Genomic DNA, 10,849 nt, shown 5'->3' with positions numbered 1-10,849 from the left:
TATATATATATATATATATATATATATATATATATATATAAAATATATAATATATATATATATATTCATATATATATATTATATATATATATTATTATATATAATATATATATATTATATATATATATATTATATAAAATTAAAAGGGTCATGTTTCAAACGTGATTCCGCCCACAGTGCAAAGAATTAAAAAATCCCATGACGTGGTAATGGCCAGATGTCATTTATATTGTGCATATGTATAGTGTGTGTTTGTGGAAATGTATTGCTGCATACATATGCACAAAGTCAAACGTTAATACGCAATTCAAATATTTGTGTGTGTGTGTGTGTGTGTGTGTGTATGTGTGTGTAGGCCCTCCAAATCAAGATATTCAACTTTAAAATGGAAAATATCCCTTTGACAAAAAAAAAAAAAAATGTGGCGCAAAACTCGGTGTAACATGCTTCCAGTCTTGAATTTTGATAGATTCGATGAATAAATTGACTGAATCCTTTGTTCCAGATGACTTACTTATTTCATGAATTTATATAAGATTGATATCTCCTTGACTTTTCATAGAATTCGAATGCTAGGGACTCTTCACTTCCTTCTATGAAAACAGCTCGTCAGGTCAGAATCTGATATTGTGTCTTAGAGAATTATTGATAGAAATGTAATACTTATAACGACTCTCTTCATAATTCAAATATCGTTCCTGGTATACTAAAGTTCAATGCAGCCGCAAAATGAATCATAAAAAATAAGTAGAATCTCTTGAATAAAAAGTTAATTGTTAATCTGACCCTCTCCTCATAAACCTATGACACTTACTTTACTGGTATAAAGCAGTTTATAGTTGCACACACACACACCGTTCTCATTGCCTTTCTTATTATTATTGCAGTGATCATTATTATCTTTAGAGAGAGAGAGAGAGAGAGAGAGAGAGAGAGAGAGAGAGAGAGAGAGAGAGAGAGAGAGACAGAGGTGTGGGGAGGAAGGAGGTAATCTTCATGGGCACATATATCTTAAAGTTGCTGGATGAAAGATGAGACTAACGGCTGCTTCATCAACTTTTTTCGTAAAAGTCTGACCAGTACCATAACGAAATTTGCATTTACCAGAATTTTTCGGTTAGTAGGTTATACGGATCTCTTTGTCTATACTTCCATCACTCTCATTCTCACACTGGTCTACTTCTTCCTCTTTCTCCTTTTGAAGAGCAAACATTATTATTATTATTATTATTATTATTATTATTATTATTATTATTATTATTATTATTATTATTATTATTATTATTATATTGACAGATATTGTGGCATATCAAGATGAAAATGGGATGATTGAAATCGCATAAAATTTAACTTTGTGACACTTTTATTATTATTATTATTATTATTTTTATATTGACAAGTATTGCGGCGTATCAAGATGAAATATCATATCATGAAAAAATATCGTATCATGAAACCAGTTTTCCTGATATTTTAACTGTAAAATATTAATAACCTATGTTACATGACACAGGAACCATATTAGATTTGGCTGAAAACTTATAAAGATCCTCTCTAGACTGGCAAATGGAAAGTTAGTCGTATTTAGCAACGTGCGAGCGAAAATTAAGGATTAAAAGTAACAACAAGAATGCAAAGTGAGAATTAACAAACGAAAGCTATTGGTTGAGACAGATTTAGGCTACATCACTTGCCAGTACAAGCATAAATAGATTAAACTAACAAAACTTAGGCCCTAAGGATAAGAAAATATTCAGGAAACTGGAAAATAATTGACACCTCAAGTGCAGAGGAACTATATATATATATATATATATATATATATATATATATATATATATATATATATATATATATATATATATATATATATATATATATATATATACACACACACACACACACACACACACACACACACACACACATAACCGTAGCTGGTGATGGCGCAATGGAGTAGATGTCAATCTCAAATAGGAAAGATATGAATAATACATAAATAGAAACTCATCCATTCTTGCACCTCTAAGCTTTTTATTCCCTCTGATAAAGAAATAAGAGTTTTTATTATATATGAAATACCAGAAGTTCTATATCATTATTTGGTTTCTTACACCTCTTTGATTTAATAAAGAAGTGTGAAGTAAGTGTTTAGACAAGTTTAAAGTTCATATATGTTATATGGTCTGTGGTCTAAACTATTGCAACTGGTTTGTACTTTTACCATATTTAGTTCGTCAGTCGAACATTATTAACAGGAAAAAAGAAGTCATTAAACAAGACCGTTGGAATAATTTTTGGAAGTCATAAATCTTTGCCATGGATACACTGTATTCTCTATTTCTTAGAAGTGACTTAGCTCCCATGGGCATTAAACCCTCTCTCTCTCTCTCTCTCTCTCTCTCTCTCTCTCTCTCTCTCTCGTTGCCTATCTATCTATCTATCTATCTATCTTTCTTTTATATGCAGCACCCGGTATTCAGTTTCGTTTTCATCTCTGGCATTTTGAATTATTTACGGAAGATAACGTTACTTTTTAAAATGACTAAATAATTTTCAGTTAATGTTGCAACCAGATTCTGGAACTGGATACCTCACAAGACCGAAAAGGCCATCATTAATTAACAATTTAACTGACGCAATAGCCGAGGTAATCAATCTCTCTTACTTTGAATAAATAACTATTATTTGATTAATGCTGTTGGAGAGAGAATTTTAAAAATCTAAACTGGAGGACTTTGTTACATATGCAGATATATTTTTTTTACTTCCAATGACTAAACATCCACTGGTTTATTCATAACATGGAGATGAGTGCAAAAAATACTCTGGTATAAATTAATTTATTGAATGCTTGCTTGTATTTCACGGATAAGTGTAGAACCAGCGTAGGGATGAAACTTGAATTCTTTCGAATATTTTTTTTTTTACGAAACATCTGGAAAGAATTCATTAATCACGTGTACAATTTTGGGAGTAGTTTCCTGTCAGAAAAATTTCAGTCCCCTCGAACGGCATACTTGGGCCTAACAGCATTTGCATTTGAATGTCTCAGGAAAGGAGATCAGCATTTAAGAGCCTACTTCCAATCTTCCGTTTCTGGCCTGGAATGCTACTTAACAGACTAAGTAGGACAGGTCTATCCCCGTAGAGTTCATTACCGCTGATGGTGTAATTAACTTAGAAGACAAACACTCTCGTGTGAGGCGCAACATCTTTGCTTCTTAGACTGTTTGGAATTACTGAGCAGATTCGATTGGAAAGTTTATTTTTATTTCACGCAAAAATAGTATATTCTTGATATGATGAGATACAGAAGAAGTTCAAGAGGGAGAGATTTGTACATCTATCCAAAATCAATTTTTTTTCTATTTCAGAGTTTTCTTCAGACAGAATTTTATTATTTATGTTATGAGGACGAAAATCTGTACTCGCTTAGTTAAAGTCACGACATTAAGTGAAAAAGTTATATAAATTTAATGTAAAACTCAAAGTTTATCTTAATTTCTTCGTTATGCCAAAACTTTACTGATCGACTTAGACATGAAAACTTCTTGAACAGTATATTCTTATTTAGTTAGATTTGTTATGGTTAAATGGTGGCTAATTGTACCAGAGAATATTATGTAATTTTGTTTCCATATTTTGCTAATTGGCCTTTCTTTTTCGATACAGAGAGAGAGAGAGAGAGAGAGAGAGAGAGAGAGAGAGAGAGAGAGAGAGAGAGAGAGAGCGTTAGGGAACAGGCAGTAATAAAATAAAACATCAAATATAACAGGCTTTCGTCTTGACATCCGAGATTCTCCAGACATATCTGTTTTGGCATTCGCCACTGACATCTTTCGAGGTAGATTATACTTACACATCAGCACATAAAATCTAAAAGCTTCAACAAAACTGACACACGAGTTCTTAGCTGAGATGCAAGTTAGGTTTTAGCTTCCACATAACCTTCTGCCCTGCACAGACAATTATCTGGTCCTCACTTTCCTTGGATGTAGAGGTTAATATATTTCTAGACATTCTGAACTCTTCCTCTCTAAGAAAAGCATCTTTTATTATCGCATTTGCTTCATCTAGGAAGTGATTAGATATACTAATTATCATTAGCCTTCTCATCATTTCATTCATCAAATTACTCTTCCCTTTCCTCTTTCTCCTGGATACACATGAATACTTTCAAGCTAATCACAAAAATATTATTGTCACTCGCATTTAGTTCAGTCACTCTAAACTAACAAATACAGCATCCCTTTCATATCACCAACCGTTTTTCATTCATACTCTCTAAGACAAACCACCTTTCAAGACTAAATATACTTATTACCGCATTTTTTCCCATTTTGCCGACGCAGGCAGATGCCTAAGGTATGTGCGATCTTGCACATGTCCTCGCAGTCTTCGTGACTTAACAGGAACTATTCCCTTGCGTCATACATCTGGCAACCATGCAAGATGCAATCACTACTTTCCCTTCTCAGTCATTTAATTCGTCTTTCACTTCGTTTTACTAAGTATCATAAAATCCAAGTTTTTTTTTCCTCAAATACCTTTGCTAACATTCACTCCTTGTATTCTGTGTTGTATTCACTCATGTTCAAAGCACCAAGATTCTGCTCTTTTCTTTTCTTCTCTATACCCTGCGGAAAAAATAACTCTTATTAGGTGACAATGCGTTGTACGGTGATTTTTTATTTCTTTTTAAAAGGAGGATATTTCATTGTTCTGGTTGCTGTTTAGACTCGGGGATTCAATTTTTGCATGTTCCAGTTTTGCTCCCTCTCATTATTCACGGCAGCCAGCAAGCGCACGATTAGTTCATTGCCAAATGGCCGTGAAAGACCTGTTTTACTCAGCCATAACTAATCTCTGGAGTATTCGCTGTCTAAAGCTTAAATCACTCCTCTGTCATTTCACTACGATTTTCCTGCAATTATGATTTTGACGGGGAAATATAAAGGAGACCGATTAACAGCTACCTTCTTGATAGGGTACGTGTGATCAGTGACCCCACGCCTGACTTTCATTTTGACTCTTTGCCTCCATGCAGCAAGGTGCCTTCTCTTTTCTTTATTTTAGATGCTATTTCAATCTTTGTTCAACTAACCTAGATATGGATTTTCTCTTTCTCTCAGGCAGCCCCATAAACTCAGTCAAGGCACCCGTTCCACATCGAAATGGTGGGTTTTTGTAAGCTTGTAACTGAGCGGTTCAGTAATTGTTTCTGACTTCTTTCCGTCTGGAATTCTCTACCTCAGTTCGTTTCCCATGGCTCTTTTAACCTTTCCATTTTTTCAAGAGGTGGGTCTGTAGTTCCCGTCAGGGTTAAGTTCATTATTTTTGTTTTTCCTGTTAATTTTGGGTTTATGCCATGAAGTTTCATCTGTTTTCTTGGCCTTTACACCACAAAGTCGATTAATTATTTTTATAAAATAATTATTGTGATCTCACCTAAGACTGGTCTTATGCTTACTTCTCTATCTACCAATAGAAATTTTGTTTTTCTTATTGGACTACGCCAGGGTTTATTAATATATTAATGCACAATGGAATTAATTTCATATCAGCTTTCACTAAAACTAACTTGCTTCCTAGAATAGTACAATATGAGATAACATTTACTTCATGTAAAACTACGAGTATTTGTCAGTAAGGCATCATACATTTTGTCAATGGTCTATAAACATAGGGAAACTCATCATTTTAAAGTGACTGTTATTCATCAATTTCGATTTAGGTATTCCATTTGCACACGACTTTCCCACAGTCTTCGATTCATGCCATGGAACGGTAAGATATCATCGATGACGAAATCTCCGAAAGCTCCAACTGAGCGATATTGGACCAGCATGTCTTTTGGCTGCCAGTGCCCATTACTTGCTCATGGTGGTCAACAATGAGCAATTTACGCTGTTCACCTGACGTCTAAGACACTGCCCGTCAGTTTGGGATGGCGTTATTGTCGTAAAGTTGGTGCCTGCTCGGAATATCGATGTCAACAGAATAATGGAAGACGTCATTACAGTCTCTCTCTCTCTCTCTCTCTCTCTCTCTCTCTCTCTCTCTCTCTCTCTCTCTCTCTCTCTCTCAGAGTGTTCTTGATGGTTGATAGCTATCGGTACCATAAGTGGGTGTGATCTGTGTAGTCATAATGTTGAACTTTACATCGTGTATGCAAAGAATACGTGAGTGTGCTTTTAGGAGAGAGAGAGAGAGAGAGAGAGAGAGAGAGAGAGAGAGAGAGAGAGAATTATGATCGTAACGGGGAAGACTTACTTAGAATTTATGATCCCATATAATTAGTAGAGGATTCTTAATTTTTTCAGAAATAAGCATAATCCAATAGAAAACTCAAGTACCTTTTCAGATATATATATTTTTTAATCATGGTAGTTATTTCTAAACCAACAAACACGTGCACACACATTCACTCACACTCATACACCAGCAAAGGAGAGTGGGGTGGGGGAAGGACCTGGAATTATGCTTACCTAACTACATTTCGTTCGATGAACTTATTACATCTAATCTAGACTGAAAACCATTCATTATAATATTTTACTTATTTTTCAAAAACTACGTTTAAACAGACTGAGACAAAAAGAAAAAGTCGTTAGCTATTTGGGACGAGAAATAAATTCTTTTGACAAATTTCAAAGTTTATGAAACATCACTGTCAGACTGAAATGTGTATAATTATTCACCCCTTGATGGAAGAATGAATGACTGAATGAGAAACAGAAACAGTTTTCGAATCCGAAAGTAAAATTTAAGTCAGGAGTTCGTGTACCAATCACTGACTTCTCATTCAGTACCTGAAGGCATTAACAAAAAGAATAGCACTCCAAATCGATGTAAACTGATCAATAACCCTTTTATAACAAACTGACATTCTATTCTCGAGGCTTAAGCTGATATTTAGACATTAACCTGTTACTCTAACTTGAAATAGTATAATAACCAGTTAAGGGTCCTTCTGCCTGAGCTGTCATATTTGCAATACAGGAGGATATTTAATTTTTTTAACGTAAGAATTGTTTTTCTTACCCGATTAGTGTTCTGAAAAATCATGAGTTGTTTTATTTGGTACCAATAAAGCTATCATTTGGAATATTAAAGGACGGGAATGGGTTGATGACACTAATCATTTTTGTTGATAAAGTGAACTTTTCGGTGTTTCATAAACACGTATTTATTGCCAGACAAGAATTTGTTAACTTAAAGCTGAGAGCATATCTCTAGTTTTTTACTAAATCTCTCCTGCCGGAAATGAATTCCCTCTTAGTGGAAGATTTCACTTATACTCAGGGCCAAACGTAAGCAAATCAGATTCAGGCACATCAGTTCCAGATTAGATTTCCGAATCTTCTTAGGCGAGGGTTCCAGGTGTCGTGCTACTCAAGATCTGAATTCTTATAAGAAGGGAATTTTGACGACTTCGATTTCAACTCTCCTAGTTTATTTTTCTTCTAGCCTGTGAATATAATGTCTGGTTTGTTCATTAACTACAACAAGGCAGTAGGCCAAATCTGCTTAGTATACGTGTGAAAAGTTCTCTACTTTTCTATATATATTCTTTTGTATGTGACAAATTGGCAATAACTTCTGCTTTTTTTGTGAAATTTTCCAAAACTAAACAGTGCAGGTCGTGTTATTTCCTTCATTCGTCTGTACGTTATTGTTATTATTATTATTATTATTATTATTATTATTATTATTATTATTATTATTATTATTATTATTATTATTATTAATGTTTTGTTGCTGTGATTGCTTTTATAAAAGGAGTTTACGCTACTAAATGATTTTCAACGAAAAATTATGCCTGAATAAGCAAGCAATTAGTCTTCATCTTTAATTATGATATTCATGTTCGTCTCACACAGGTACGATGGATGTCTCATTCACTCCAGGGAAACCAGGTCAGATCTAGCAGAGAAAAAAAATTCAGCATTCTTTTGAAGAAAGAGGCAAGAGGGCGTAAGAGAAGGTAAAATTGACGGGAAGCCAAAGTGATGAAATAGAAACAGAAACTGCCGTAATAACAAGGAAGCATGACAACTGGTGAAAGAGAAATGAGAGCGCAATGGTAAATGTATAAGAGTCAAGGAGATGACATGGCTATTGATAGGTGCTGGAACCAGGTATGAAACTAGGATTCTTTTCCCACGAGGGATCCATTCTAGCTATATTAGCTAGACAATGAATTCTATTTCTTCCTGGTTTTTCATGTGGCTTATTTTATTTCAAAGGTCTCTTTCTACGATTCATATAAGCTGGATCCTTCCTGCGTGGGCCTCCATATCAGAGATTTTTTTTTTTTTATTCTTTCAGTTTTTCATGCGTTATTTCGACAGGAATGGCAATTGCTTACGTATGCTTGGTTTTAGTTAAGTTAAAGTTCAAGTCCTCCTGGGCCTCTGTAGGCTCATAGGGCAGGCGCTGATCTGTTTCTTAGGCCGACAGCCAGTGGGGGACAGGTCCCAATGCCTATGACACGTGGCCAGTGTTACTGAATAGTTTATATAATTTTTTGTATCTGAAGGTTCCGTTCTATCATGTATATGGACACAATCTTTCATGCAGAAGACTCCTTTTTTCAGGTTTTACATGCTTCCTTTTTTATTTGCGTTAGGAATTTTTTTCCGTCACCCATATTTACGTACACTAAAACTTGATGATGCAATTACCCAAATACATTTTGAAGATGCTTTCTTGATAGCTATATTCACTAGTAAAGAAATTATCATTCCGAAATATACAACAGTAGAAAATTTTCTATAAGCACTCAAAGAAGGTTTTCTGAGGAAAAAAATGGCAAGAGGAAAACTTCATTTAAAAAAAAATGTACGAAGCATTTTGAAGGTATCCGCAGAGTGTTTTTGACAGTGTGTACGGACATTTCAAAAGAAGTTAGAGTGTTTGACGTGAAACAACCACAGTGCATTTGCTCTGCTTCTGCTTTAATTCCATCCGGCTTTATAAATTTAAAATGTCCCAATGCAAAATCCATGAGCGTGCGCAAAAGCAAAAGCCCGCACATCGAAGTAAGTACAGAAAAACAAATATTTTTATGAGGGGAGAAGCTGTGTATAGAGAGCAACTTATTCCTTTTAGCGACCTGCTTTGTAGATGGTATTAAAAGGGAAAAGGAGTAGCGATAGTAAAATTGTTGCATTGTTTATTTTTTTTTTTTTTACCTTTGCTTTTTCTTTTAATAGAGACTGTTGATGTTACCGTTTCAAAATCGATCTTCATTATAGGGAATAGTTTTTTCTTTAAATACAAAGTTTTAAGTTTTTATTTGCATGCACCTTTCCGTACACATGTAAAAATTATTTTTTTTTTATATCATGAAAAGTAACAAACGGTTGATGAGTTTTCGCCACATTTACGACAGATGGTCGATGTGCTATACATCAAGCAAAGAAAAAATTTTAGCATTTTTTTTTTTTTACTCTTTCCGTGCATAATTTCTATAACCTTTTCCATGCGGAATAAAAAGTTGCACAATTTTTATGTACATGCACGTTCAGAACTTTCTTTATCAAATTCCTTGCTTTTTACCACGCCAGACTTCGCTAGCCCTCTCTTGGGTAAGAGGTTTTAGGAATTACCATATAGATGAACTCTTGAGTCGGAGAAACCAGAGGTTTTATTACCGAAAAACAATCATTAAGTTACCCTGGTGGCTCGTCAGGTGGGACGCAGACACTGCGCAGCCGAGAGGAGGAGACGGCAAGACTCGAATCCATTTTTTATCACTGAAAATGTCTTAGATAGATGTTGTAGAAATTTCAGTTTCGTCGACTGAAATCGTAATGCGTTTTACGTGCTCCCTTATTACTGTATCTATTAAATTTGTTGTTTTAAGTGTTTGCCTTTTTAATTCCGTTGATGTTTTTATCCATGTCACATCTACTTTATATCGTCATATTCTCATAGATACTTAAAGCGAAGGGGAGAAAATTAATCAATGTACCTTATATTTTTATAGGCTTGCGAAACTTAAACAGATGCATTTATTATACGCAGTAGCCGGCAATTACTAAAGGAAGGGTCATCCAAAGAAATAATTCTTATGACATTTGTTAAAATCATTCATCAAGCGTAATGGAAATCAAAACAATGACTTAGAAAGGAAATCGAGATCTGGTTCTTAGTTTTCAGGAGCGGGGTTAACAGTTCTCCAAAAAGAACTAGCACTTTGCCTCATTCCCGATTTCATTTCTCGGTCACATAACTTCTTATGCGCTTAATAGATTATAACAAATGTTTAACATGCTGTTACTAAGGCTATTTTAGTAGCAGCTAGAATTTTCCACCAGATGAAAGGGGAGTAGCTATATGTAGAATATATCAATATGATTGCAAAGTTCCTTTCACGGTTCTTGGTGACTTAATTTTAGGTTAGGAAAGTTTATACAATGTATGCCTGGTAACAAAGACCTTCTACTGTATTAGGCACAACACAAATCTTCCGGAAGTGGTTAGCAAGCTTAGTTAATTTAACCCCCTAGCTATTAGATCAACTTGAAATGAATACTGTCTGCTTACTAAAAATGTAAATTTCAGTTATGTTTTCATAGTCCCCTCTAGTTTTATTTCGCCTTCATTCCACTGTACGAATATTTTGGCTTTTGGCTTTTACACCTTTCATTTCCTGTATCCCAGTCAAGAAAAATTATGTCTCCAGAGAACAATAAAATTGGTACAGTTTGATTGTGGACGCAGATCAAGGCCGATCCTACACCTAACTTGTAACTAAGTGGTAAGAAGATTTACAATTTACTGAAAGGAATGTTATCAAACAATATTGAAACAACAATTTGCAATTTTTTTACGTTAA

At 34.4% G+C, this 10,849-nt stretch overlaps 1 long non-coding RNA gene across 1 annotated transcript in view; it reads left to right on the top strand.

Annotated features, from left to right (window-relative positions):
• The window catches only part of LOC136854118 (uncharacterized), a 409,448-nt gene extending 398,857 nt beyond the window's left edge, over nucleotides 1-10,591 (top strand). The window contains exon 7 of the long non-coding RNA XR_010857632.1: nucleotides 7,887-10,591. This is a non-coding gene — a long non-coding RNA (uncharacterized lncRNA). The remainder of the gene's footprint in view (nucleotides 1-7,886) is intronic.
• The last annotated feature ends 258 nt before the right edge of the window (nucleotides 10,592-10,849 follow it).

This window comes from Macrobrachium rosenbergii, chromosome 28 (assembly GCF_040412425.1).
Source record: "Macrobrachium rosenbergii isolate ZJJX-2024 chromosome 28, ASM4041242v1, whole genome shotgun sequence".
NCBI lineage: Eukaryota > Metazoa > Arthropoda > Malacostraca > Decapoda > Palaemonidae > Macrobrachium > Macrobrachium rosenbergii.
Note: the sequence above shows the minus strand (reverse complement) of the source record. Positions and strands in the feature narration are given on the sequence as shown.